Here is a 26,727-nt window from a genome sequence, read left to right as displayed (position 1 = left end):
TGTATTAGCTGCCCCTTGCATTATATGCATTAAGGAATCAGCCTGGGTCGGATCACCACCTCACACCCCATAAGCTAGTGACAGGGAGGCAAATGATAATGCCCTGGTCTCGTCCAAGAAGGAGCACAAATGATGCCCAGACAACTGCAGAAATGTTAGGAAATGAGTTATGTGCGTATTTCACATATATGACTGCTAGTGTCTCTGTCATTTCAGATCAACTTAAGCACAAGAAGTGTCGGTCTCAGGACACAGATAAAGACCATTCAGCAACCAGACTTAAAAAACTAATATCTGTACCTAAATTATTTATTGGAGATCCAGTCTTAGTGCACAACTTTACAAGGAAGTGGCACAAGCCCCATTTTACTGGACTCTTTATTGTATTGTATTGTATTGAAAAAGTCCAAGAAAGGCACAAATGGATCCACATGGGCGACATCAAACCGTATGTTGGGTGAGACCGATGCACCCCAACCATTGAATCAGAAGCAAGGCAAGAAGAAGAAGTTCAGCATGTGAAGACTAGATCAATGTCGAGGAAGAAGGATACTAAGATTGCTGATTAAATCAATGCAAGGGTGCATTTGGACTGTGGCTCACCCCGGACACTCTTTACAGATATTTTAGCAGGCGTGCTAAGCAAACGTTCTCGAGCCACATAAATCTTTGTATTGGACTTTAGGAAGTGTTGATGTGCTAAATATGCCAAATCCAGACTTTGAGTTTGACCACTGGAAAAGGGAGCAGTTTCTCAATTCATTCCTCTCTGAGCTTCTCTTTGGTTATTCTCATGGTTCTGTCAGATGTTGATGCCCATAGGCTACTTCTCACTATCTTTGTATACATACTCAGAGCCAATCCTGCCCTTGTTGGGTGTAGTACTAACATACGTGTGTTTCTGCAAGATCCTAAAAATTGCCCTGCAATTAAGGGAATACTTGCGGCGATAGTTGAACACATCTTGCAGCTACCTAATCATTTAGCACGGTTGCCTGATTAAAAAAGGTTATTTCCTTCCTTAAAGTAGAACACAGGCACAATGTGGACTGTTGTCAGACCCCCGGGCTGAAGACTCCCAAGATCCTGACCTCCCCTCTTCAATCTCCTCACCTGACAACCAAGAATCAGAAATAGCCTCTACATACAGTCTCCTGGAGAGATAGTCCTTCTTCTTCTTTCTTTCTTTCTTTTTTTTGAGGACAGTGTCACGCTCCCGAAGAGAAGCCACAATGTATAGTTGAAAACAACGTTACCAGTGGCCCCTTCCCTGGAAAGGGACTTATGAGGAAAAAGCCGTAAGGTATAAAACACCCCAGCCGAAGATGGAAGGTGGGGTCCGCAGACTCTAATGAAATCCGGACCGAAGACGGGGAAGACCTTCCAGAACAAGTGGAAAACTTAGCGCAGCAAACCAAAGACGCTACAGGCTCGGAAGGAACCCGGAACTGAAGTGGTTGCAACGCGCAGCGCGCAGGGAGGGTGTGGACTATAAGCCTCCCTGAATGCCACGAGAAAACAACTCGACCGCTACAGTATGCAAGGAAGATACGTGGCAGCACCCATAATGGCCGCCTCGTAAATGAACCCGGGGCAGCAGGCGCCACGAAGTGAGGCGCTTGACAGCATGCCCCCCCTGCATTGCGAGCCTCCTGGCTTGCCAGGATGAGCCAGGTGGAACCTTCTAAGTAGGACTGGGGCTCGTATGTATGAGGAAGGTTCCCATGAATCCTCTGCTTCTGAGTACCCCTTCCAATGTACCAGATACTCAAGACGACCCCTCCGATACCGAGAATCCCTGATTTGGAATACCTCGTGTTCCGGCTCGGTATCAGCAGAAGAAGGTGCCCTTAGTGGAGTAGCGCGAAGAGGAAATTCAGATGTAGCCTCCCTAAGTAAGGAGGAGTGAAATACAGGATGTACTCATTGTAAACAAGGGGGAAGTTTGAGATGATAGGGTACAGGATTGATCTTAGCCAAAATGGAATAGGGACCAATAAAGCGAGGTGATAGCTTAGAGGGGCGAGTCCATCGTTGCAAAAATTTAGTGGAGTGCCATGCCCTGGTGCCCACCTTCCATTCCGGCACCTGCAAGCGGTTGCAGTCAGCTTGGAACTTGTACGACCGTTGACTGTCTTCGAGACTGGCCTTTGCCGTTTGATGAGCTTCTTGGATTCTGGATAAGGAATCTCCTACTGCAGGTATATTTGAATGACTGGTCCAACTAGGTAGGAAAGTGTGAGGATGGAGTCCATAGGTACAGAAAAACAGGGTGAGCCCAGTGGCTGAGTGACGGGAGTTGTTATAGGTGAACTCCGCTGTAGGAAGCAAGGTAACCCAATCATCTTGTTCTCGATCGATGTAACTGCAATAGTATTGTTCCAGAGTACCATTAAGTCTCTCCGTCTGCCCATTAGTTTGTGGGTGGAATCCGGAATATAATGCATGCTCAATACCCAACTCTTGACAGAGGGCAGACCAAAACTTTGAAATATACTAACTTCCTCTGTCAGAAATGATCTTTTCTGGAAGCCCATGTAACCGGAAAATGTATCTGACAAAAACTACCGCCATTTCTTTGGCAGTAGGAACTCCAGGTAGTGGGGAGAAATGAGCTAGTTTACTCAAAGTGTCCACAGTGACCATTATACAAGTACAGTTCTGGGACTTGAGTAAATCGACAATAAAGTCAGTGGAAATATGACTCCAAGGGCGATCCAGAACAGGGCTCTGTTGTAATAGATCCAAAGGTTTGGAAGTGCTGTTCTTGCTCTGATTGCACACTCTGCATGATTTAATGTATTGAATGACATCAGCCCTTATTTCAAGCCAATAAAAGGTACGGCGAATGAGATCCATCGTAGCAGCTTGACCTCGATGTCCTGCAATCTTATGGTCATGACACCAAAACAAAACCCGACGGCGTAGGGATTCCGTAGGTATGTATAATTGATGCCCTCTAAACCACAGACCCTTTCTCTCAACGATCCTTTCCCTCGGAGAAATGGGAGTCATAGATACAGTGGCTTCTTTGACCTGTTGTAAGAAAGTTGAGATTTGATGTATCACTCTGGTTCCTGGAAAAAGCTTCTCTAAGGGAGGACAATAGGGACCTGAGTGGTCTATTTTGCCGGACAAAGCGTCTGCTAGAGTGTTTTGGCTTCCACGAATAAAGGTGATATGAAAATCATATTGAGCGAAAAAATGAGCCCAGTGGGCCTGCCTTGAGTTTACGCAATCCATATTCAGGAGAACCTGTAGGTTCTTATGGTCAGTTCTAATGGTAAAAGGATGCAAACATCCCTGCAGCAGGTGCCTCCACTCTTCACAGGCTAACTTCATGGCTAAGAGTTCCCTTTCTATTACCGAGTAATTCCGTTGGCTCTCTGTGAGTGTTCTTGATAGGTAGGCTATAGGATGTTCCTCCAAGTCTTGTTCCTGCAACAGGACTGCACCAATAGCGGCTAAAGAAGCATCGGTCTCCAGCACAAAAGGTTTCTCTTGTATAGGGTGACGGAGAATGGGAGCAGTACAAAACAAACCTTTGCGGTGATTAAAGCTCGTTTCCGCCAGAGTCCCATGCAAAAGAAACCAAAGACTTCTTAAGCAGTGTAGTGATGGGCACAACTGCCTCTGAGAAATTTGGAATAAAGCGCCGGTAGAAGTTAGCTACCCCAAAAATCTTTGAACTTCCTTGACAGATGTGGGTGACGGTAAGTGGAGAATAGCATCTATCTTCTTCTTGTCCATCTGTACCCCTTGAGCCAACAGTACATAACCCAGGTAGGGGACCTGGTCTGCTCCAAAAATGCACTTCTCTTTCTTGGCAAGAAGTCGATTTGTCTTTAACCGGTGTAGAACTTCTGTGAGGTGTGTCTTGTGTTCTGCGGCATCTCGAGAAAACACCAATTTGTCATCCAGATAGATGATAACTGACACATACATTAAATCGGAGAACACGTCTGTCCATGAATCGTTGGAAAATAGCTGGGGCGTTGACTAACCCAAAGGGCATCACATGATACTCAAATAGTCTGAATGGAGTGCGGAATGCTGTTTTCCATTCTTTGCCGGAACGGATTCTCAATAAATGGTAGGCACTGCGGAGGTCTAACTTTGTGAAGATTTTGGCACCCTGAATTGCCTCAATGATGCCAGATATGAGAGGCATGGGATATCGATCCTGTATCGTCACCTTATTCAACCCTCTGTAATCTATGCAAGGTCTGAGATCTTTGGAGTCTTTCTTGGGTATGAAGAAAACTGGAGCCCCAGCAGGGGATTTGGAAGGTCTAATGAGATTAATTTGTAGATTCCCATCCAGATATAAGCGAAGGGCCTTCTTCTCCAGTTGGGATAAGGCGAACATGCAACCAAAGGGCACTAGAGCATTGGGTATTAGGTCGATGGAGCAATCTTCTGGACGATGGGGTGGTAATTCCATTGGTGTGGTGTCGGCAAAGACTGTTTCAAATTCCGCCAGCCCAATGGGAAGTGAATGGACCCCAATGGTATCTGTCGGAGGTGGAGTGTGAGTTCTTGCTTCCAGATAAAGGAGATTACACAAATAATTCTTCTTGCAGTAAAGAGACTCAAAACTCAAGCTGTTAGTGGACCAGTCAATTACTGGGTTGTGTTTTCACAGCCAAGTGATGCCGAGAATCACAGGAAAATGTGCTGCTCTGATAATGTCAAACTGAATCTCCTCTGAATGTTGGTGTACCAGAAGCCAAAGACATTCAGTGGTTTGAGTAATGGGCCCAGAGCTGAGCGGGCTACCATCTACCCCTTCGACCTTTTGGTATTCCTTTCTATCCACTCTCTGTAACCCTACATTGTTGGCCCAAATGGTATTGATGAACTTTCCCGCAGCACCACAGTCTAAAAGGGCCAGTGCTTCCACTTGGCGCTGATCCACAAAAAGCGTGACCTTGAGTATCATGAGTCTTGAGTCTTCTGACTGGTTAGTTGGGGCTACAGACAGCGAAACATAGGGACTAGATAAAACCCCTCGGTGTCCCATCCCTCCTAGGACCGAGAGTGTTTGTTTCCCAATTTCCGAGAAGGAATCTCTGTGCAATTCCATATTTGATGCTGATGACAGCCACAATAGGCACATAGGCCCTTCTCCCTTCTTCTCTTGGAGTTGTTCTGCAGTAGCCATATTTCCTTTTGGGCGTTGCAAATTGTCAGACAACCGGGCTGAAGACTCCCAAGATCCTGACCTCCCCTCTTCAACCTCCTCCTCACCTGACAACCAAGAATCAGAAGTAGCCTCTACATACGGTCTCCTGGAGAGATAGTCCTTCTTCTTCTTTCTTTCTTTATTTGTTTTGTGGACAGTGTCACGCTCCCGAAGAGAAGCCACAATGGATAGTTGAAAAGAACGTTACCAGTGGCCCCTTCCCCGGAAAGGGACTAATGAGGAAAAAGCCGTAAGGCATAAAAAAACCCAGCCGAAGATGGAAGGTGGGCTCCGCAGACTCTAGTGAAATCCGGATCGAGGACGGGGAAGTCCTTCCAGAACAACAGAGCAACACAGGAACTGGAAGCGGTGAACAACGCACACCGAAAAGTAGGACTCCAAGGAAGAAACACAGAGATGCCAGGTAAGAGAGAGAGTGGGTCGAGTGAGAGAGAGAGAGAGAGAGACGGGAAACAGAACGAAGGAAAACAAGGCAAGCAGCTGGCCGAGAGAAAGTACTGAGCAAGAGCAAGAAGGAATACCCAATGAGGGTAGGTAAAGTAGAAAACTTAGCGCAGCAAACCAAAGACGCTACAGGCTCGGAAGGAACCCAGAACTGAAGCGGTTGCAATGCGCAGCGCACAGGGAGGGCGTGGACTATAAGCCTCCCTGAACGCCACGAGAAAACAACTAGACCGCTACAGTATGCACGGAAGATACGTGGCAGCACCCATAATGGCCGCCTCGTAAATGAACCCGGGGCAGCAGGCGCCACGAAGTGAGGCGCTTGACAACTGTTGAGAATAATGCAGTTCGGGAAAATGAGCAAACTCAACGACGTGTGGAGAAAATCAAAAGTGGTGGGGTCTCATGTGTTGGTGCATAATATATGCTTGCTCCTCATTTATTATTTTTTTCTGATTTTGCTAATCCATACTGTCTATGTCATTGATCCAAGTAAGGTAGAAGTCCCTTTGACTCTTCCCACTCCAGTGACTCATGCAGAATTGTTTATTGCTGAAAGACCAAGGCCATATGTGATTATTCCTACACCAGTGACACAATTAAGGTCACCTACTTCTCTGACACATGTTCCTATGATTCCCCTGTAGGAACAACCCTTATTGATATACTTGATGAGCATTACGCACACACCATCCTTGCAAGAGGGGGACACAGGAGAAGCACAATGGAAGATGATTTTGAGTTAAATAATTATCTAGACAGTACAGCACATTTGGGGAATAACATGTGGTATAAGCACATGAAAGAGGTGGGAAAAACACCTCTAAGGAGAGTTGCTATGTTTGTGCTCTCCTATTTTATGCTATGGGGAATTATAAGATATTCATAGCTATAGAAAAAGCAGCCCAGAGAGCTCATTGTCTGACACACCTTAATCTCTGCCATACGAGAGCTCAGTTCCAGGGTCGAACAGCATCCTTGGTATGGGTGGCTGAATGGACAGCTCCAGAAGAGGATGATTGCATTCAAGATATAAAGATAAGAGAAAGACCACACACCAGCGATGACCACACACCAACGATGACCATACCAGCGAAACCACACTCCGGGAGGCGGGAGCTAGCACCAGACCACTATGGCTTACCTCTGAGGGCTGCTTTTTATTCCTGCCATCTTTCCCTACACCTGGGAGCCTGCCTTGCTGCTTCAGCAGCCTTTGCCCTGACTGCAATGCCTCATTGGACCACTCCACTCTGCCAAGGTGAGCTTGGCAATTCTGGATGTCATCGAGCCTGATGCCTGTTTCTGTCCATTATTTCAAAATAACATCTGACTTAGTTGTGGGCTGCACAATGTTTGCTGGAGTGGCATTTTTACATCAGGATGAAACCCACTTGCTGGGTTTTCACTTTTCTTCAACACAAGCGCACCATCTTCCACGTGCAGATTGGCCTTTCTAAAATGGCTGGTCTGCATTAACTTTTGCTTCCTCCACTGTGGCCAGGCCCTGATTCCCTCTCTCATTGGTCGCCCTGCCTAGATAGGCCAATCAGGGCAACCGGAAGGCTGGAGCTGGCACCAGACCACAAAGGTCCTGTCTGCCCCTGTCCACACCGGTATACTACCTAGCTGCCCTTGCCCCCATGATGGTTATGTGTGCCCCCCTCCCTCACCCCCCATTATGGTTGTGTGCACCCCCATGCCCCCTTGTCCCCCATGATGGTTGTGTGTGCCCCCACCTCCCCGTCCCCCCTGTGATTATTGTGTGTGCCCCCACCACCCCTCCCCTTCCCCCTGTTATGGTTGTGTGCACCCCATCCCCCCTTACCCCCTGTGATGGCTGTTTGCACCCCCACCCCCCCTTGCCCCTGTGATGGCTGTTTGCCCCCCATGATGGTTGTTTGCACCCCCAACCCCCCCTTTTCCCAGTGATGGTTATGTGAGCCCCAGTCCCCCTTGCCCCCTGTGATGGTTGTGGGTGCCCCACTCCTCCTTTCCCCCATGATGGGTATGTGTGCCCCCACCCCCTTGCCCCCATGATGGTTGCGTGTGCCCCCACCCCCCTTTCCCCCTGTGATGGTTGTGTGTGCCCACTCACACTCCTGCCTCACATGATGGTTGTGTGTGCCCCCATCCCCAGGCCCCCTGTGATGGTTGTGTGCGCCCCCACTCCCCCCTTTCCCCCATGATGGTTGTATGTGCCCCCAGCCCCCTTTACCCCAGTGATGGTTGTGTGCACCCCCACTCTCCCTCATGCCCCATGTGATGGTTGTGTGCCCCCTCTTGCCCCCAGGATGGTTGTGTGTGCCCCCAGCCCCCTTGCCCCCTGTGATGGTTGTGTGTGCCCCCACCCCTCTTGCCCTGTGATGGTTGTGTGCACCCCCACCCCCCTCCCTTGCGCCCATGATGGTTGTGTGTGCCCCTACCCCCCTTCCCCCATGATGGTTGTGTGCACCCCACCCCCCTACCCCCATGATGGTTGATTGTGTCCCTCACCCCCCTTGCCCTCCTGTGATGGTTGTGTGCGCCCCCACCCCCCTTAGCCCCTGTGATGGTTTGTGTGCACCCCCACCCCCTTTGCCCCCATGATGGTTGTGTGTGCCCACGCCCCTCTGTGCCCCCGGTGATGGTTGAGTGTCACCCCCACCCCCCTTGCCCCTATGATGGTTGTGTGCACCCCCATTCCCCCTTGCCCCCCATGATGGTTGCGTGTGCCCCTACCCACTTGCCTCCTGTGATGGTTGTGAGTGCCCCCATTCACCCGTGTGATGGTTGTGTGCACCACCACCCCCTCCCTTGCCCACCATGTTGGTTGTGTGTGCCCCCACCCCCGCTTGCCCCCTCTGATGGATGTATGTGCCCCCACCCCCCTTGCCCCCTGTGATGGTTGGGTGCACCCGACCTCCCCCTTGCCCCTGTGATAGATGTGTGCGGCCCACCCCCCCTTGTATATCATGTTGGTTGTGTGCACCTCTACCCCCTCCTTGCCCCCACTGATGCTTGTATGCGCCCCCAACCCCCATTGCCCCCTGTGATGGTTGTGTTGTGCCCCCACACTCCTCTTGTCTCCCTTGATGGTGTGTTGTTACCCCCTTGTTCTCCCCCTCTCCGTTCTCTAGCACTTTGCTATTCATACTTGCCTCCTGACCTGTATTATAGTTGCCTGTCTGTGTCCCCCCTTTTTGTTCTTCTCTTACCCCTCCCCTCCAGCACTACTCTGAAAGGTCATATGGCTTAGTACGTTGATTGCTTGTTTTGTCCTTCTCCTCCTACCTCACCCCTTATCCCTCCTCTCTTCCCCTTGTTAATTTCCGGCACTACCTCAATTGCCATCCGGCATAGTAATTGTAGCTGCCTGTCTTTCTCATCAGCCTGCCCTCTCCTCCTCCCCACCACTCTCCTCGTCTTGTTAAATTCTGTGACTACCTCAATTGCCGTCAGGCATAGTAATTGTAGCCGCCTGTCTTTCTCATCCACCTGCCTGCTCCTCCTGCCCACCCGTCCCCTCTTATTGAGAAATTCTGGCACTATCTCAATTGCCATCAGCCATAGTAATTGTAGCCGCCTGTCTTTCTCATCCACCTGCCCTCTCCTCCTCCCCTCCCTATTACTGTTCAATAGCACTTACTCTATCATTTGTCTCGTGACCTTTGTGATAGCAGCTTGTTTGTCTCTCCCCCTCTTCCCTCCTTGTCTTCTCCTCCCACTTCCCCCTCCAGCATTATTCTGAATCGTCATCAGACCTAGTATGTTAGTTGCTTGTGTTGTTCCTCTCCTTCTCTCTCACCCTATAACCCCCTCTTCTTGTTAATTTGCCGGCACTACATCAACTGTCATCAGCCATAGTAATGTAACTGCTTGTTTTGTCTTACTCCCCCCCACATGCCCACCTTTATTGTTCCTTGCACTTGCACTATCTGAAATGTCACCAGGCTGATTAAGATAGTTTTTTTTCACATTCTGATTTTTTTCAAGGACTTGTAAGAATTTAACTGTATTCTCCCCATGTTCCCTTCCTCCTTGAAGCACTTTGAAACTCATTGTGCATAGGCGCTGTGCAAATAAACAATCAATTCAATTCAATATGAGATACAAACAGCCTGGAATGAAAGGAGCAGGAATAATATGGGAAATAAATAAAAAGCTCAATTGTCAAGGAAAGAATGATGAAGAAATACGAAGATGCAAAGAGAGAGGCCAGATGCAAATCAGGGGAACAGTACTTTCTTCAGATGTTTGGGGTGAATGCATAGTTGTATGCAGAGATGTAGCAGTAACAGGACATTACAAGCCAGTTATAGAATGTGTGGAGAAGAGATGCAATCCTCTCTGGCTGAAGCTTGCAAAGTTGCTGATATGGGATGTTGACAAAGGGGGCTCATTGCATATAGTGCTTCTGGCTAGTGCAGAGCTATGCTTCAGAAACAATAGCAAGAGAAACGTTGGAGTAAATCAGCAGTGTGGTTGAACCTTTGATGCACCAGGAATGAAGGACGGAACACTACTGATAATGGACCACTAATGGGCCTGTGGATCCAGAACATACATGAAGTTGCCCAAGGACTGGGAAGGCTGTGTTCTATAGTAATTGTCCATGTTTCAGGATTGGTGATTCCGAAGAGTGACCTGAACATTCGAGAGTTTCCAAAAGCAGATGCTCATCTGAGAAAGAGGAGATCTGTTCAATTTCTCGATCACACAAAGAGGGAGAACTACTTTTCAGCTAAATCAATAGAAGCCTTTGATTCTATTCCTTATGAACACAGGTTGTTCAGTCAGACTTCAGTATTATTCATGACAATCTTCATGCCAGGGATAGAGATGATGGCGAAAGTGATATGGTTACAGATTACCAGACGGGAGCTCATGCAGACGATCAACACTATCATATAGGGATTCAATGCTATTAAGGAAGAGCTGAGAGCTATACGACTGATGACTCTTCAGAATAGATATGTCTTAGATATGATTACAGCTATGGATGCAGGTGTTTGTGCCAAAATCGGAGACTCATGTTGCACTTTCATACCTTTTCACAATGAAGAGAATGAGACCTTGACAGAGGCTATAACAATGCTGACAAATGTGCACATCAAGATAGAAGATGAAGTAGAAGATATTGCAGAGGACAGCTGGTTTGCGTCAATCTTCTCTTGGGTTCCGTAATGGATGGTGAACATCTTCAAGTTCCTCGGAGCATTGTTGGTGATGATCATGTTTGGATTCTGTGTGATCAGAATAATAATCACACAGTGCAATATGACAGCAAAGAAAGCAGTAGGAATGAAGATAATGATTGATGTCGAGTCAGGGTTTGGACCCAAGGAGCTGACAAATGAAGAAATCAAAAAGTATATAGAAGCCAGCATTCTAGCACCTGGGAGAACAAAGTTCCTTATCCGAGTTACCTCAAGAAGTATGTGGGAAGATGGATCTACTTCAGCCCGAATGGACAATGTACTCTCATGACCTGGGGTGTTGATGAGCATGTGAAATCAGCAGGATCTCTGAAAGGAGTAATGAAGATATGGACTCCAAAGAAACACTTTTTCAGGCAAGGATGTCTAGATGTGAAGACTGATGGGAGAGTGGTAAATGAAACAACCAGAGGGAGGAGTGTAGAGGAGGAGCCAAGTGCCTTTACCGAAAGTGTGCCCCCATTTTGCCTATATGTTGGAAACCGGAAATTATGACATGTGCAATGCCAGTGAGGATACCTATACCACGAAGAGTCCTTAAAACAAGGTATCCATTGAGAAAACCCTATGTGAAAGTTCCGGAAGAAGTGTGAAGATGAATGAAAGAGAAGACTGGTGACGTCACATGAAGCAGAAATGACACACCCAGAAGAGATTCTGAAGAACTGAATATATAGACCTTATAGAATCTGATGGCAAAGTAAAGAATTGAGTAACATTTCATTAGCAAAATTAAGATTGTACGTGCGGAGAGCACTGAAGAAAATGCAAGCCGTTTTTATAACTGTACAGATGCTGAAACGCAGAAAAGTAATCATGAGGCTGGCTATATGTAGTGAATAGACTGCAAGCGGCGCCGTCAATATATGCATATGCATATATATATATATATATATATATATATATATATATATATATATATATATATATATATATATATATTAACTAACAAAAAATGTTGATAAAGGGACATTATGGTTAAATTTCACTTCTAAAAAACCTATGAAATTCATTGATTCATTGGAAAAAGTTCCTACAGGGATGTTATGGTTTCAGGTAAAACCAAAAAAAAACAGAAATTCGGCAGATATGGTAAGGTACACAACCAGAACTCACACTACCATTGTGCACTGCAAGGACTAACACCCATGACCTCAAAGATGACATCACTAATGTCATTGATGACATCACTGATGATATCACATATTTGGTCAATTTGTTTTTGTTCACTGACATAGCTAGGCCAGGTGGTTTTGTTCACTAACAGTCTGAATAGTAAAATTAAAAATGTGCTGTACATCTAGACGGTAACCTTGCCATATGTTTTTAAAGTACTTTCCTTAGGGGTTGGTCTCAGCTCATGGTGCACATACATGGGGCAATAGGCAGGCCTTAAACACACAATTCATGTGTATAAATGAAGATACTCTTTCATTGCTATTGACATTTTCTGATGATGCTGTTTCTTTCTTCCTTACTGTAGTTTCCCTGTATGTGCCTCTGATGTATATGCATTGTGGGTCTTCATATGTATTGTTTGTACTAGCAAAAGTGTATAGTAAGTCTTGAATTGTTAGGTAGTTATTACATGTTTAACATTACACAATCACCCTGACATCTTGTTACCAACATTATAAACACAACCCCTTATAGGGACTTTTCATCAACATTAATTGTACATGTGATGTCATCAGTGATGTCATCAATGAAATTTAATGATGTCATCTTTGAGGTCATGGGTGTTAGTCCTTGCAGTGCACAGTGGTAGCGCGAGTTATGGTTGCGTACCTTACCATAACTGGCGAATTTCTGGGGTTTTTCGGTTTTACCTGTAACCATAATGTCCATGTGGGAATGTTTTTCCAATGAATTTCATAGGTTTTTTAGTAGTGCAACTTAACCATAAAGTCCCTTTAACAACGTTTTTTGTTAGTTCATTTCATAGCTTTTTAGTAAGGCACTTTAACCTTAATGTTGCTTTAGGCTAGTTGTTTCAATAAAGGGGAAATGTTTGTAGTAGCACAACTTAGGCATAATGTCCCTTTAACAACGTTTTTTATTGAATTTGATAGGTTTTTTGTAGTGCAACTTAACCACACTGTCCGTTTAACAACATTCTTCCAGTGATAATGATGGGTGTTTAGTAGGGCACTGTGAGGAGAACCTTCCTGTAGCATAATTTTTTCAGTAAAGGAGATACGTTTTTAGTAGCACAACTTAACCATAACGTCCCTTTAACAATGTTTTTTGTTAGGAAATTTCATGGGTTTTTAGCAGGGCACTGTGACAGAAATGTTGCTTAAGCATAGTGTTGCAGTAAAAGTGATATGTTTGTAGTACCGCACCTTCACCATAACGTCCCTTTAGAAATATTTTTTGTTACTTATTTGCATATGTTTTTAGTAGGACATTGTAACCTGAACGTTGCTTTAGCATACTGTTCTCTGTAAAGGTAATATTTATTTGATAAAGCAATTAAACCATAACGTCCCATTAAAAATATTTTCGGGGTAATTCATAGAATTCAGCGCACAAGTGGCGCACGCGGCTGGCGCACAGTGTGCGCATGCGAATCCCTGCGCCAGCCGCGTGCGCCAAAATACATTTCCGTGCACAGCGTATTCATGGATTCCAGCCACCAAAACCAGCCGTGGTGCACAGTGGCGCAGCGACCCTGCAGCAGCGCCAGTTACGCCTCCAAGAACGCCCCTTGCACAGGGAAAAGCCATCAAAAACCCCCATCCAGCGCAAAGGGCTGCGCTAACCCTGTACCAGCACGGCAAGCGGAGTACGTGTATCACTGGGGTGCGCGGGAAGTTCCTCACGTTATTTCAGCTGGGTATGTGTATTTCAGGGGTGCACGGGAAGTTCCACACGTGATTCCATCAGGGTACGTGTACATCAGGGGTGTGCGGGAAGTTTCACACGTGAATTCAGCAGGGTACGTGTATATCAGGGGTGCGCTGGAAGTTCCACACGTGAATGTCCTGGGTACGTGTATTTCGGGGTGCGCGGAAACTTACACATGTGAATTCAGCAGGGTACCTGTATTACTGGGGTGCGCGGGAAGTTTCACACGCGATTGGCCCTGTGCGAGCGTGGTACGTGTATTTCAGGGGTGCGCGGGAAGTTTCGCATGCGATTCCATCAAGGTACATGCATATCAAGGATGCGCTGGAAGTTCCACACGCGAATGTCCTGGGTACGTGTATTTCAGGGTGCGCGGAAACTTACACACGTGAATTCAGCAGGCTACCTGTATTACTGGGGTGCGCGGGAAGTTTCACACGCGATTGGCCCTGTGCGAGCGTGGTACGTGTATTTCAGGGGTGTGCGGGAAGTTTCACATGCGATTCCATCAGGGTACGTGTATATCAGGGGTGCGCTGGAAGTTCCACACGCGAATGTCCTTGGTACATGTATTTTGGGGTGCGCGGAAACTTACACACGTGAATTCAGCAGGGTACCTGTATTACTGGGGAGCGCGGGAAGTTTCACACGCAATTGGCTCTGTGCGAGCATGGTACGTGTATTTCAGGGGTGCGCGGGAAGTTTCACACGCGATTCCATCAGGGTATGTGTATGTCAGGGGTGCGCTGGAAGTTCCACACGCAAATGTCCTGGGTCCGTGTATTTCGGGGTGCGTGGAAACTTACACACGTGAATTCAGCAGGGTACCTGTATTACTGGGGTGCGCTGGAAGTTCCACACGCGAATGTCCTGGGTACGTGTAGTTTGGGGTGCGCAGAAATGTACACACATGAATTCAGCAGGGTACGTGTATTTCAGGGGTGCGCTGGAAGTTCCACACGTGAATGTCCTGGGTACGTGTATCTTGGGGTGCGCGGGAAGTTTCACACGCGATATCAGCAGGGTACGTGCATTTCAGGGGTTCCGTGGAGTACTACACGTGAATTGGCCGTGTGGGTCCTCCCAGGTGTTTGCTCCACAACCTCCACAATGTTGTGCCATGTGTCGGTGCAGTCATGCCACCACCCCCTGTGGTTCCGGGGGATGCAGCTTCTGCATCTGGCACTGGCGCCCGTGTGACCCGGCAGTCCGTCCATCGACTGCCACGGGCCCAAGGGTAGTGGTATCTGCAGGTGCAGCTGTGGACACCGCCACCCAGGCTCAGGGTCTGCCAGCACAGTCTGCGTTGGCACTTGAGGAGCCCTTGGTAGATCTCCAACAGGCCAGGAGGGAAACCATAGGGGCAGGCCCGGCTGCTCAGACCAAGACACGTGTCCCTGGGGCAGTTATGCCATCTGCTGCCCCGAACAGCCGGGTGTTGGCAAGTGCAGGGGCAGATGCACCCAACAACACCCCGGTTGTGAGTCTGCCAACCAGGACTGGTGAGGTCAATGACCCTGCCACAGCTGATGTTGCTGCGCAGGGTCGATTAGAGGGCACACAGCTGCCACTGACACAAGTCAGGCCTTTGGTCGTCCCTCCACCTGTCACTCCCTTGGCTCAATCCACCGAACCCACTGGCCATACTGGTCAGGGCGGCATTAGCCAGCCAGGGTCTGCGCCACAGTCCAAGAGGAGGAAGGTTGCACCTGCAGCACAGGCTGGGACCCCACACACAGCCACGACCTCCTGCACGTCGAGGAAGAAGCCTTTCTGCAAGCAGGAACTGGACTTCCTCGTGGACTACATGCGGAGCCACAGCCGTGACATGCTAGTGGGTGCCAATAGTCAGACTACGGCTGCCCACCGTGACACCCACTGGAAGCATGTTGCGGAACATGTCAGTTCATTCGGCCATGAGGTGCGCACGGCGCAAGAGTGCAAAAAGCGTTGGAATGACATCAAACGCAGCACTAAGGCTAAGCGTGCCTTTAATTACAACTTGACTCTGGTGACTGGCGGTGGGCCTGCACCAGAGGAGGAAGAGCTCACTCCGCATGAGGCACTCGTTGGGGAGTTCCTACCACCTGAATTGGTCGAAGGAGTGGGAGAGATGCTGGACTTTGATGCCCAGTCCAGTGAGTGTTGATGCGTGTTTGTTGAGGACGTGTGTGTTTCACTTGTGGGATGTGTTGTGCATGATTGCCACTACATGTGACGTGTACATGGTTCTGATGTGTAAGTAATGCAATGCTTCCGTGATGCATGTCTCCTCTGCCTACATGCGGGGACTCTATGTAGGCATGCTCCCTTGCCCCTCCTCCGCCACTCTGCACCCCAGTTCCACCTTTGCACTGGTCTGCTTCAATCTTGCCAATGTGTACTTTCTTGTTCATGCGTCCTGTGTAGATGCTTACTTCCAGCGTAGAATCTGCCAGAAATATGCCGTGTGGTACAGCCTTAGTACTTGATGCAGGGTATCTCACTTGTACTGTGCATAGGTCAGATGTCCCGGAGGGACATGAGTGCCCATTCATGCTCCATGTGCATTGCACGCATGCCCCCATGTGTCCTTGACTGGATAATCACTGTAATACAAGTCCTTGGTTACATACATTGCATGGCATCTCATCAGCCTTCCCATGTCAACTGTGGCTCAGTACTGCGTTGCACACATGTTTAGGGTCTGACAATCTGTGTGGCTCACAGGCCTCAGCCTGTTCAATGGCCAATGACTCTGTCCAACTGTTGTTGTGTCTTCTTCACACGTGGGCGGCCTCCAGAGTTTTCATCATGTGTCCTGCTTACCATCCCATCATCATTTGCAGTGTTGTCACTTGAATCACATTAAGCTGTTGATGCCAGTCAACACTGCCTGTCAATACACAGGTGTATGGTCAGCCTTTTGATACCATGCTAGGCATCCCTGCTTTGGTACTGGGGTGGAGGGGTGCTTGGCTTCTAGATATGGTACACATTGAATGCACAATGCACGTGATGCCTGAATTTGACCTTGCACTGCCTTCACATTTCCTGGCACACACCATGGAGTCCTTGTACATGTAGGTAGTGAGTGGCATACACATTTTCTGCACTGCATAGACCCACTTCCATGGAAACTGCCACCTTTCAACAGGTCTGATCACAGAAGCAATTCAAAGTTGACCCAGCATGCATGCCAGGTTATATGTTGTGTGTCACATGTCTGCCTGATGCGTTTGCTGTCGGTGTTTGTGTGTTGTGTGCTTCTGACATGTGTAGTGACCTTTTTTCTCTCTATTTTTCAGGTGATGACACAATGGAGGCGGAGGATGGTGTTGTCATGCCAGACACAGGGTTGTTACCACTACATCAACCCGGCACAAGTGGGGGTCATGGGGTGGTAGGCCACGAAAACCCCCAAGTGCTACAGTCCATCTTGTCTCTGGCTGCCTATGAGTGCAGCCTTGATGACGACCCTGACGCCCATGTTGAGTTGGATGAGCATCAAGTCCATGTGTCAGGGGTGAGTGATTCTGATGTGGACACTCCTCTGTCTGCGACACCTGCACTGAGGGATGAGACAGTCTTGGTTCCTCTGCCCGTGGTGGATCAGGACGCAGGGTCACCCTCCACACCAGTCACTGATGTGCCTGGGACATCACGTCGACGGGGGCATGTAGTCGTGCAGCCGTGGGTGGTGCCAACACAGCGAGGACCCCCGGTCCTTGGGTCCCGCAGGGGTCAAGCCCGGCAACCCGGTCACCGCGCGCAACCACAGTATACTGAGTGGGAGCAAGACATGACTGCCAATTCAGAACGGCAGGGGGCAGCAATGGAGAACATCGCTGAGAGCATGGAGCGTGTGGCCCGATCTGTGCTCCCACCTGCTAGGCAGGTGCTTCTCCAGCAGCAGGCGGCACGGTCCACGGCCCGCTCGCTCAGGCTGGGCATGGCGGCCTCAGACAGGGCACGCCAGGCTGAAATGTCATCTCTGCATCAAGCAATTGCTGCTCACGCAGAGGTGCACATGGATGCCCTGAGGGAGGAGTATGCTTCCCTCAAATCCACTCTGGGTGTCCTTATGATGTCCCAGAGGCAGCGGGCAGAGGAGAGGTTTGCACAGCTTGAGCGTACCAATCTCGGCTGAGCTACAGGCTTGCTGGGAGGTGCAGCGGTTGTCCAGCCAGGCCTTGCAGGAGTAACTCCGTGTTACACGTGCTACCTTGCAAGAGGAAACACGTGTATCAGGTGAGGTTCTGCATGCAGACCTACGTCACATCGCCACACAGAACCAGGCTCACCCATCCGGCAGACTTGCTGCTGACGAGGGGCAAGCTGCGGCTAGACGTGGCCAAGCTGCTGTGCCATGTCCTCCTTTCCAGGATGAGCCAGACTCGGACGACCATCTATCTCCCACATCAGTCGGGCTGTGCAGGCGTAGAGCCCATGGAGGTTTTTTTTTTGGCTCAGCATCATTGCATGTGGATGTTGAGCAGCACCCTGTACCTCCCCCCTCCTGGGTGCCTCCCCTCCCCCCCGGGTCGTATGTTGCCATTTCTGATTTTTCTTTTAGTTTAGTTAGTTAAGTTTCTGTTTGATAGTTAGTTTAATTAGGTAATGTAGGTTTTCCATAGTTATTGTAATTAGTTAATATAGTTTAAAATTGCTTGTCTATTGTGCTTTCATGTGACGGTGCGGTGCTTTGTGGCTTTTGAAGGTATCCACTGTCTGTTTCAGCTGGGCCCTTCAGGCTTGTCTTATGTATGTGTTTGCTGCTTGGGGTCCTTGACTCACATATGCCACTCCTGCCTCCCTTATCCATGGGCTCACAAGGATAGTTCGTTGTGACAACCTATTACACAAGGGCTTTGGACTGTCATATCTGTGGCATGTCTGGTGCTGTGTGACTTGTGTTGACACCCCTGGTGGGGATGATTTCGGTGTTATTGTCCACTGTTCAGCTTTTGCTAGATGGGGTGATTAATTTGTACATTCATTGCTATGCATTGTGTAGTATGTTTCTTATCTTTACTGTACACGTGCTTGTTGCAATTCATGTCGTAGATATTGTGTTCCACACTTTGGATGTGAAAGATGGACTGATGGTGTGATTTCTGATGTAACTCTCTGACATGGGCAAGTAATGAGATGCCTGAAGAGACACACACAGATGACTTTAAAGCATTAATCATGTGTTTCATGCCCTTTCTGCAGGGGGATGAGCCTCCAGAGCACCTTTGCCAGCAGACATGGCCCATTGGACGTCGGAATTCTGGACAAGTTTGTTGGTGCCCACATGCACATGTGTGCACAAGCAGAGGCACTGGGATTGCAGACCTACATCCTAGAACTGCTGACGTGTTCCAAGGAACTCGGGGCAAGGTGAGCAGCACAGGGGGGCCACAACACAGCAAAGCTTGCACCAGGCGAGTTGCACATACAGGCTTAGTCACAGCACAGCACTGAGGGTGAGCTTGGACAAATATTGGTGTTGAAGCACACAATGCAGCTCAGATGTGTTGGTGGACTGATGGCTGTTGATTGTAAGGTTGTCTGGGACACCTGCAGGGGCAGTGGCACATACCCTCTGGTACACCAAGGTCCATTGAGGCACTTGTATCGATCATGTAGCCTTTTGAGACATGGAAAGGGGCAGCTCACAGGGACATACAGCAAGGGACATACTCGGGTGCAGTGCATTTCATTTCCATGTACATTTTGATAAATGCAATGCCAACTTTGTTTCGGTCATGGTGGAACACAACTTGCTCTGAAGTCATGCCTTGCTATATGGGTCTGTCTGCTTACCCAGGGAACATTGCATGTTGTGTGAATTGTGACACATTGGTGTTCTATTTGCCACGCACCCACCGGCGGCTGACTTACTGCATTGACTGTGTATGACCCATCACAGGGGTAATGTTATATATGGGTAAGAAGCATCTACACCAGATTGTCTGTTTGTAGAGAAGTTTGTTGCTATGGGGCATGTTTGGTGGTGTGTTTTTGTGTAATGGGCACGTACAGGTTATTGACTGTGGCTCTCTTTGCAGCATTGCAGTGCTCCTGTAACCGGACCTGAGAGTGCGCAGACAGGAGGCCAGCACTCAAAACCAGAGCTAAGTGTCTTGCCGTTTTTCTTTCAAACTGCTCTGCATAGGCTTGCTGGGGGGTGCACTAATGCATGGATGAATGTGTAATTCAATTTGGTATGGTTTTTTTTTCCCCTAGTCACCCGGAATCCTATCCAATTTTAAACCCTGTACCCTCTACCCGGTGTTCCTGCTTCCCGTACCTATCCAAGCAACGTTCCCTAACCCTCTTTCCCCGCTGGGATTGTGGATGCCTGTGTAAGCCCCAAACTTGCAGGCGCCAAAACCCTAGAGGGGGTGGTTGGTTCGTGCCACTCCTAAGCCTGGACTACAGAAGGCCATGACAATGATGTCCAAATTTGATTGGATTGTGTATGTGTTCATGCAGGTAGTACATTTTCGTGCATTCACTACGTTCATGTGTCATTCCTCCTCCCCTCTCCTGCCACTCATTCCAGTTATCCAGTGTGCCAACACCTGTCCCGACTGCATACCCCTGACCCTCCTTCCCCACCAGGGTCTCAGAGGCCTGTGTGAGTTTGACCTTGCAGGCACCCGGGACACGGTGGGGGTGGTTGTTTCGTGACACTCCTGCGCCTGTACACGGGACCTGTGACAGTACACATCCGTTCATGGTGCATCATTCTATGTTATGTACCACACATGGTTCACATCCTGTTGTGACATGGTTTTACTGTGCTACCTTGGTTGTTACATCATTGTGGTAGTACTTGGCTTTTGTGAGGTACTGCTACGTCAAGTCATCTACTGGAGGGTGTTCTGGTTTGTTTTTCTGGCTTGGATTTTGTGATTTTGCAAATGAGTGTGGACTCTGAGGGTGCAGGCACCTTTTTACACACAAGGTGGGAGATGGTGACGAAGGGGAAAGGTGATCCTTTGGCCAGGTGGAATTGAGGGTTGAAGGCTCCATGACCCAGGTGCAGTTGTTCAGTGGGTCATGGTCATTTATGAGGGAGGGGGGGGGGTTGTTGTTGATAGTTGCCTTGCCCTGCAGTGTGATGGGAACCCTGTCATCGTAATGGTGGTATCCTATGTACATGTTGTGTTCTTCTGATCAATGCCTGTTCATGTGTTGTGTTTACCTTTCAGGTGCGAGGGGATAGTTGTGGTTTGACATGCTGGGGTGTACACATGGTGAATGTTCACATGTGATGTGTAGAGGACACTGATGGTCACTTGATTGCACATGCATATGTTGAGTGCATGTCCTTATTGACCCAAACACTTGCACTCTGATGCACTACATGTACAACCACCCATGCAAATCCACATGTACACTGTTTGCTTTCTGGTGCCCACTGTGTCCCTGCAGCACATGTTCTGTGACCAATTATGGATCCTGTACATGCCTAATTTGCTTTTTGATGTGGTCTGTCGCTTAGATGTGATGCTCAGGGTGTGCATCACACACAATGGCTATTCTCTGTGCTGTGCGCTGAGCAGTGTGTTGCGGGAGTTGGACACAGCACACAGAAGCTGCAGTGTTGATTTTGCAATGAACAATGTGCATGTAGACAGGCATTCATTGTTATGTTACGTCTACAACTCTTGTAATGCATTTGGAAATGACTTATTTTGGGTGGGAGGTTGTTGGTCAGTCATTTCATCTGATTCCATGTTAGGCATCATTGTCTGATGCCACTGTTCATTTTGGACATGGCAATGTGTACCTTATTGTTACTGTGTTGGTGTATGGGTATTGCTTGCCATGTCATGTTGTGGTTTGGGAGGGTTTGAGTGACATAACAGTGATGGCCATGGCCTGTTTTGCATGTGTGTGTGATTCACACCTTGCATGTCAGGGTCATCCGCTTCTCAAAGCAACTAGCTGGGGGTAGATCTCTCTCCGCGGCAGGGGCCTCCCTCTGGAACAGCCTTCCTGTCTCACTGGAACTTGAGGAGAACCATCTCCGGTTCGGGAAGCACCTCAATACCTTTCTCTTTGCTTCTGCTTTCTCTCTGCCTCTCCCTTGCAAAATTCATCACTAGAACTGCACTGGATCTGCAACTGGGCCACTCTCACCGACCTCGGTTCCTGGCCCAGCCACTCTCCACTTGCACTGCCTCCCTGGCAACCCCTGCACTGCTGGACTGTCTCTCTATCCCTACAGCCCCCCCTTCCCAGCACTTGTCTGCACTTACCTTTGCAGTTGCCACCAGCTGGCCTATGTATTTGTTTTTTAGTCTACTTACCCTGTACTGAACTCCCCCCCTTCCCCTTGCAGTTTTCCCTTGCCCTACTCCTGCACTTGCACAATCTAAATGACACCTGGCCTAGTAGTATCGTTGTCTAACTTCCCTTGTTTCCCCCTCCCTGCCTCATCGCACCTTGAAATACTTCTGTATAGGCCATATCATGTCATGTCATATGTGTGCCTTTTGGTCACACAGGATAGCTTGTGTTTAAGTAGCTAGGGATGCAGAAAATGTGGCACTTCCATGGCAAATATCTCAGGGTGGTAGGGTTGTGACAGTTGACTGTCTCTTTGTCATCATCGATTGTCACCTGGTATGTGCCAGGCCTGTGTGCACTCCGCAGGGGTGGGAGTTTAGGTGAAAAATGTGGCCACAAGCTGGGTCCGGGCTTCCTCGCCACGTGCCCTGTCCCCTCCCATGGGCAGCGCCTGTGCCTGTGGTTGGGGATGTGGGGGCACCACCATGTCCACCGGTACGCCCTGCCGTGTTGCAACATTGTGCAGGACACATGCTGCCACAATGATCCTGCACACTACTGGGGGTGCATAGAGTAGCTGCCCGCCAGAGCGGTCAAGGGAGCAGAAACGTGACTTGAGCACTCTGAATGTGCGCTCCACTATGGCCCTGGTTGCAATATGGGCAGCGTTGTATCTTACCTGGGGTGGTGTGGTGGGGTTCCGGATTGGTGTCATCATGTGGTTGCTCAGAGGGTAGGCACTGTCCCCTGGGGAGGTGTAAATGGTTGTGATTATTGGGGTTTGTGTATTTGTGTGTGTGTGTGTGACATGCATGCATGTGCAAGGGCATTTGTACTCACCTAGGAGCCAGGTGTCGCCATGCTGCCCAGCTTCCAGGGCCCGGCTCAGGGCGGACATTCTGTATATGATACTGTCATGGGTGGAGCCAGTGTAGTTTGCATAGACAGAGGTGATGATTCCCTTTGCATCGCATACCACCTGTACATTGATGGAATGCCAGTGCTTGCGGTTTTGGTAGATGTGCTCAGTGGCCCTAGGTGGACGTAGGGCCACATGGGTGCAATCTATGGCACCGAGCACTTTGGGGAAGTGTGCCACCCTGAAAAAATCCAGGACAACGGCCTGCCTTTCTGCGGGTGTTCTGGGCATGTATATGTGCCTGCGGACTGAGGGGCGCGCTGTTATGATTGCCAGTACCTGGTGTAGGCAGCGTGACTGCGTGGCCTGTGAGACCACCCCCACTATGGCAGTAGTCTGCTGAAATGACCCAGTGGCCAAAAAATGCAGGAAATTGAGCACCTTCTCCAAGGGGCTCAATGCTTGGGAGCAAAAGGTGGGGGATGTAAGGTCATCTTCCCACTCCCTGACCAGGTCTAGGATGATATGGGGTGGAAACCTATACCTGCCGTAGACCGGGTCGTCAGGCATCCCAAAAAGGCTTGTCCGTGGTGCGAAAATGCGTGCCCTGGCTATTCTCCTCCTCCTGCGGTGTCCCACGATCAGTGCTGTGACAAATGGGGCATTCATCGTAGCTGTATATAGGCGTTTGTTGTTTGCGTGCACTTTTATACTGTGCGCGGGGACGCTTCCACCTGCCTTCGTGAGGCGGACGCGTTGACGCCTGTGTGCGTCTTTTGCCATGCGTGGGTTTCCCATATTCGAATCCATGAATACGGGTTGTTGGCATGCGTGTGGGCGTTCCGTGTAGTTCCCTGCAGTACTTCCCCAGTTACGCCTTCTTTTTCACGCGTTATTCCCCATTCCGCATGTTACGCCCACTGTTCCGCCCACTTTGGTTGTGTGCGCCGCGCTATGTGCGCTTTTGCTGTGCGCGTAGCGCACGCCGTGTGTGCCTGCGTGCGCCATGGCAGGATTGGGCGCACGGACAGCAGGAAACACGCGCAGCGTCTTCCTTGAATCGCACGCGTGCGCTGTGTTTTTCACGCTTGCGCTACCTTGCGCCTGCTTGCGCTGGGATTTTCGGCGCACGTTTGCTCCATTAATCGACCCCTGAGTCACTTATAGCTTGGCTGGCCATCTCAGAAACCTTTGGAAAGGCCAATTTGCCTTGTGTATCTATCCATTTGTGCTACCCCTTCTCTTGCCTAATAGTGTCGGTGTATCTTACAAATGAAAGGTGTGCATGTTATGTGTTGGTGACACTGAGACTGGTGTTTTTTTTGTGTTAACATAGCATGGTGAATGTGCGCTGGACATTACTAGCCGAGATAGCTGCCGGTAATTAATATGGAGTTTTCCTATGCACACTGTATGTGGCCGTCGTATGTGCAATCACAATGCAGGTATCCGTAGGACTGTAGTACTAGCCACATGGCTCCATGTTGTAATGCTCTTTTAAGTACTTGTGGGAGCGCACATCTATCAGTTTTAGAACTATGTCCATACTTAGGGCATCTTCTGAGTGCTGGTAAGAGCTCCACTGTCGCCAGCCCTATGGATTGAAATGGAAGGCTACCAAATTTCAACTACTGGTTACGACTGTATGGGTTGCTCTGCAAACCTATCAATTTGTCGCTGCACCACGCCTGCCTGTATGAGGCCCACTGGAAAACAAGGAACAGCAACTTCGAGTGTACAGTGGGCGTGCTAAATGTTAAAATAGTTTGATGAATATGCTGCTAGCCTTTTCATGAACTGTAAGACACACCGTCCCTGCACTGAGCACTATGCCAGAAAGTGTTAAGGTTTCCCCTGCAGGTCGCAGAATTGGATATAACATTTAGCTGCAGGTGTGAAAGTTTGCAGTGAGTCTGTGAAATGCCAAACCTGGTTCGGCTTTGTCACTGACATAGTAGTGTATGTTAAGAAAAGTAAGCAAACAACAGAATGTTCGAAGAGTAAACAATAGCACTGGTGGTTAGAACAGTATTGTATCCGCATGGTTCGGGCTTAATAAATATCTTCCTCTTGCACATACTGAAGCTGTGTATCTCCTTGCTGCAAGCATTGTTGTATTTCACAATTAATTGATCTCTGTGCATGCTTGTCCTACGGCTAATGGCGTACCATGAACTATCCACATCACATGTGACGAGAACAGCAATGCAAGCATACGGGACCAGTTGGCAGGGGTTCCATGTAATAATGTCCCCTCAAAAATATCGCCATGCAAAAATGTTGCCGAAAAATGGCCGTTTTTTGTCGGGACATTATTGCATGGAACATGCGGGGGACACCCCCGCAACCCCAAACCCTTTTTTTTTTTGCTGCCCCTATCCCCATATATATGGTCACCCATATAATATCGCCACAACCTTTTCCCGGCGATATTATGTACGGCGACCATATATATGGGGATAATATTACCTGATACCTTGGCAGGCCAGTACCCTGCCAAAAATGCAGTAGGGTAATTTCATGAACAGCGTTCACCACATAGACTGCGGCCGACAACAGGGGAGTATGGCACCGGAGCATTAAAAGACCCTTGTATACCATATTCTGCCCTTAAGATCCTTGCCTGCCAAATGGCATTGTAGTGCGCATGTACCTCAACCGGGTACTCTACAGAGGGAAGCTACTTTAAAGTGCTTGGGAAGAGTTTGTCCGGGAGCATGGCAATGAGTGGCGGCTATTTAAGTGAGGGCCCTCCAACATTACACTCTCTGTGCATGTCCCCTACGATATCCCTGTAGGTGGTGGCCCTTCCGTACCGGCCCTTGCCTTTCGGTCCTTTGGTGGCGTGTGTTACAAGACCAAAAGAAATACTGATGAACTGGAAAAGGAGAAAAGGTAAGTAATGAAACCTCCTTTCAGAGTGCAACAATTTAAGTGCCAATGAAGCGAGGCAGGGTGCCATTTATTGTATACCCTCCACAGATTGTGTCCTAAATAGAAGGAACTGTGGTACTGTGGAAAACACTGCAGTCGAAACGGGAAGAAATGGGTGGCTGTTGAAAGAGATGGTTTTATGTGTTGAAGTGCGTTTCAAGAGCGCAAGTGCGCAACACCTACCACAAACATTATTCTTATACTCCCACTTTGCCCAACCCCTTCTCATTCACTTGCACACTCACAGTGTCACCTGGCCTCTGTTCCGCCTCCCCTTCTTTGTCGCACCTTCACACACTTGTTTGTAGGTGCCGTACAAATACCACAGAATACCACATCACAGCATATCATATTATACACACACTGCATTCATGACAACAGGATGCCTGCCATGCACCTTGTAGACTGCACAAAATTATCTTTCCACTGTAATGCATGAACTACAAATGTCAGAAAAGTGATCTGACAAAAGCAGCACGGAATGCATCTTAGCAATGTTAAGCAAGTGCGTGCAGTGCATGCATACAAAAAGGATGCCTGCCCCTTACCTTGCACATTTTCACCTTAGCCTCCTACATTTCTCTGTACAAATATACCTTCTGCCACAGTGCTTGTGTACAGACCACAACCAGAAACCACATTGTGCAATGGCTTAGCCTCCACAGGGCCAATGCCATAGCTGCCATCCTAAAAAGAGCTGGATGTGGCACGTCTAATCCACAAAGTACCGTGGAATCCGCCAAGTTACTGTGCTAGGAGGGGAAGGGGGTGGGTGGGAATGTAAAACAGGGTAGGGGATTGCGTCTTTAGTACTGTCTCTAAAGACACCTTTCTTTTTTTCTTTGTGTTTTTGTTATGTACGTGCATGCATACATTTTTCTGTGTTCTTTTTCTCACTGTCTCTTTGCTTCTCCTCCTCTCATTTCTCTCAACTGAAGATGAACGGCTCTCTTACATTTCAACAGGAT

This window comes from Ambystoma mexicanum, chromosome 10 (assembly GCF_040938575.1).
Source record: "Ambystoma mexicanum isolate Mex_15411 chromosome 10, UKY_AmexF1_1, whole genome shotgun sequence".
Classification (NCBI taxonomy): Eukaryota; Metazoa; Chordata; class Amphibia; order Caudata; family Ambystomatidae; genus Ambystoma; species Ambystoma mexicanum.
This window is presented reverse-complemented; position numbering follows the sequence as displayed.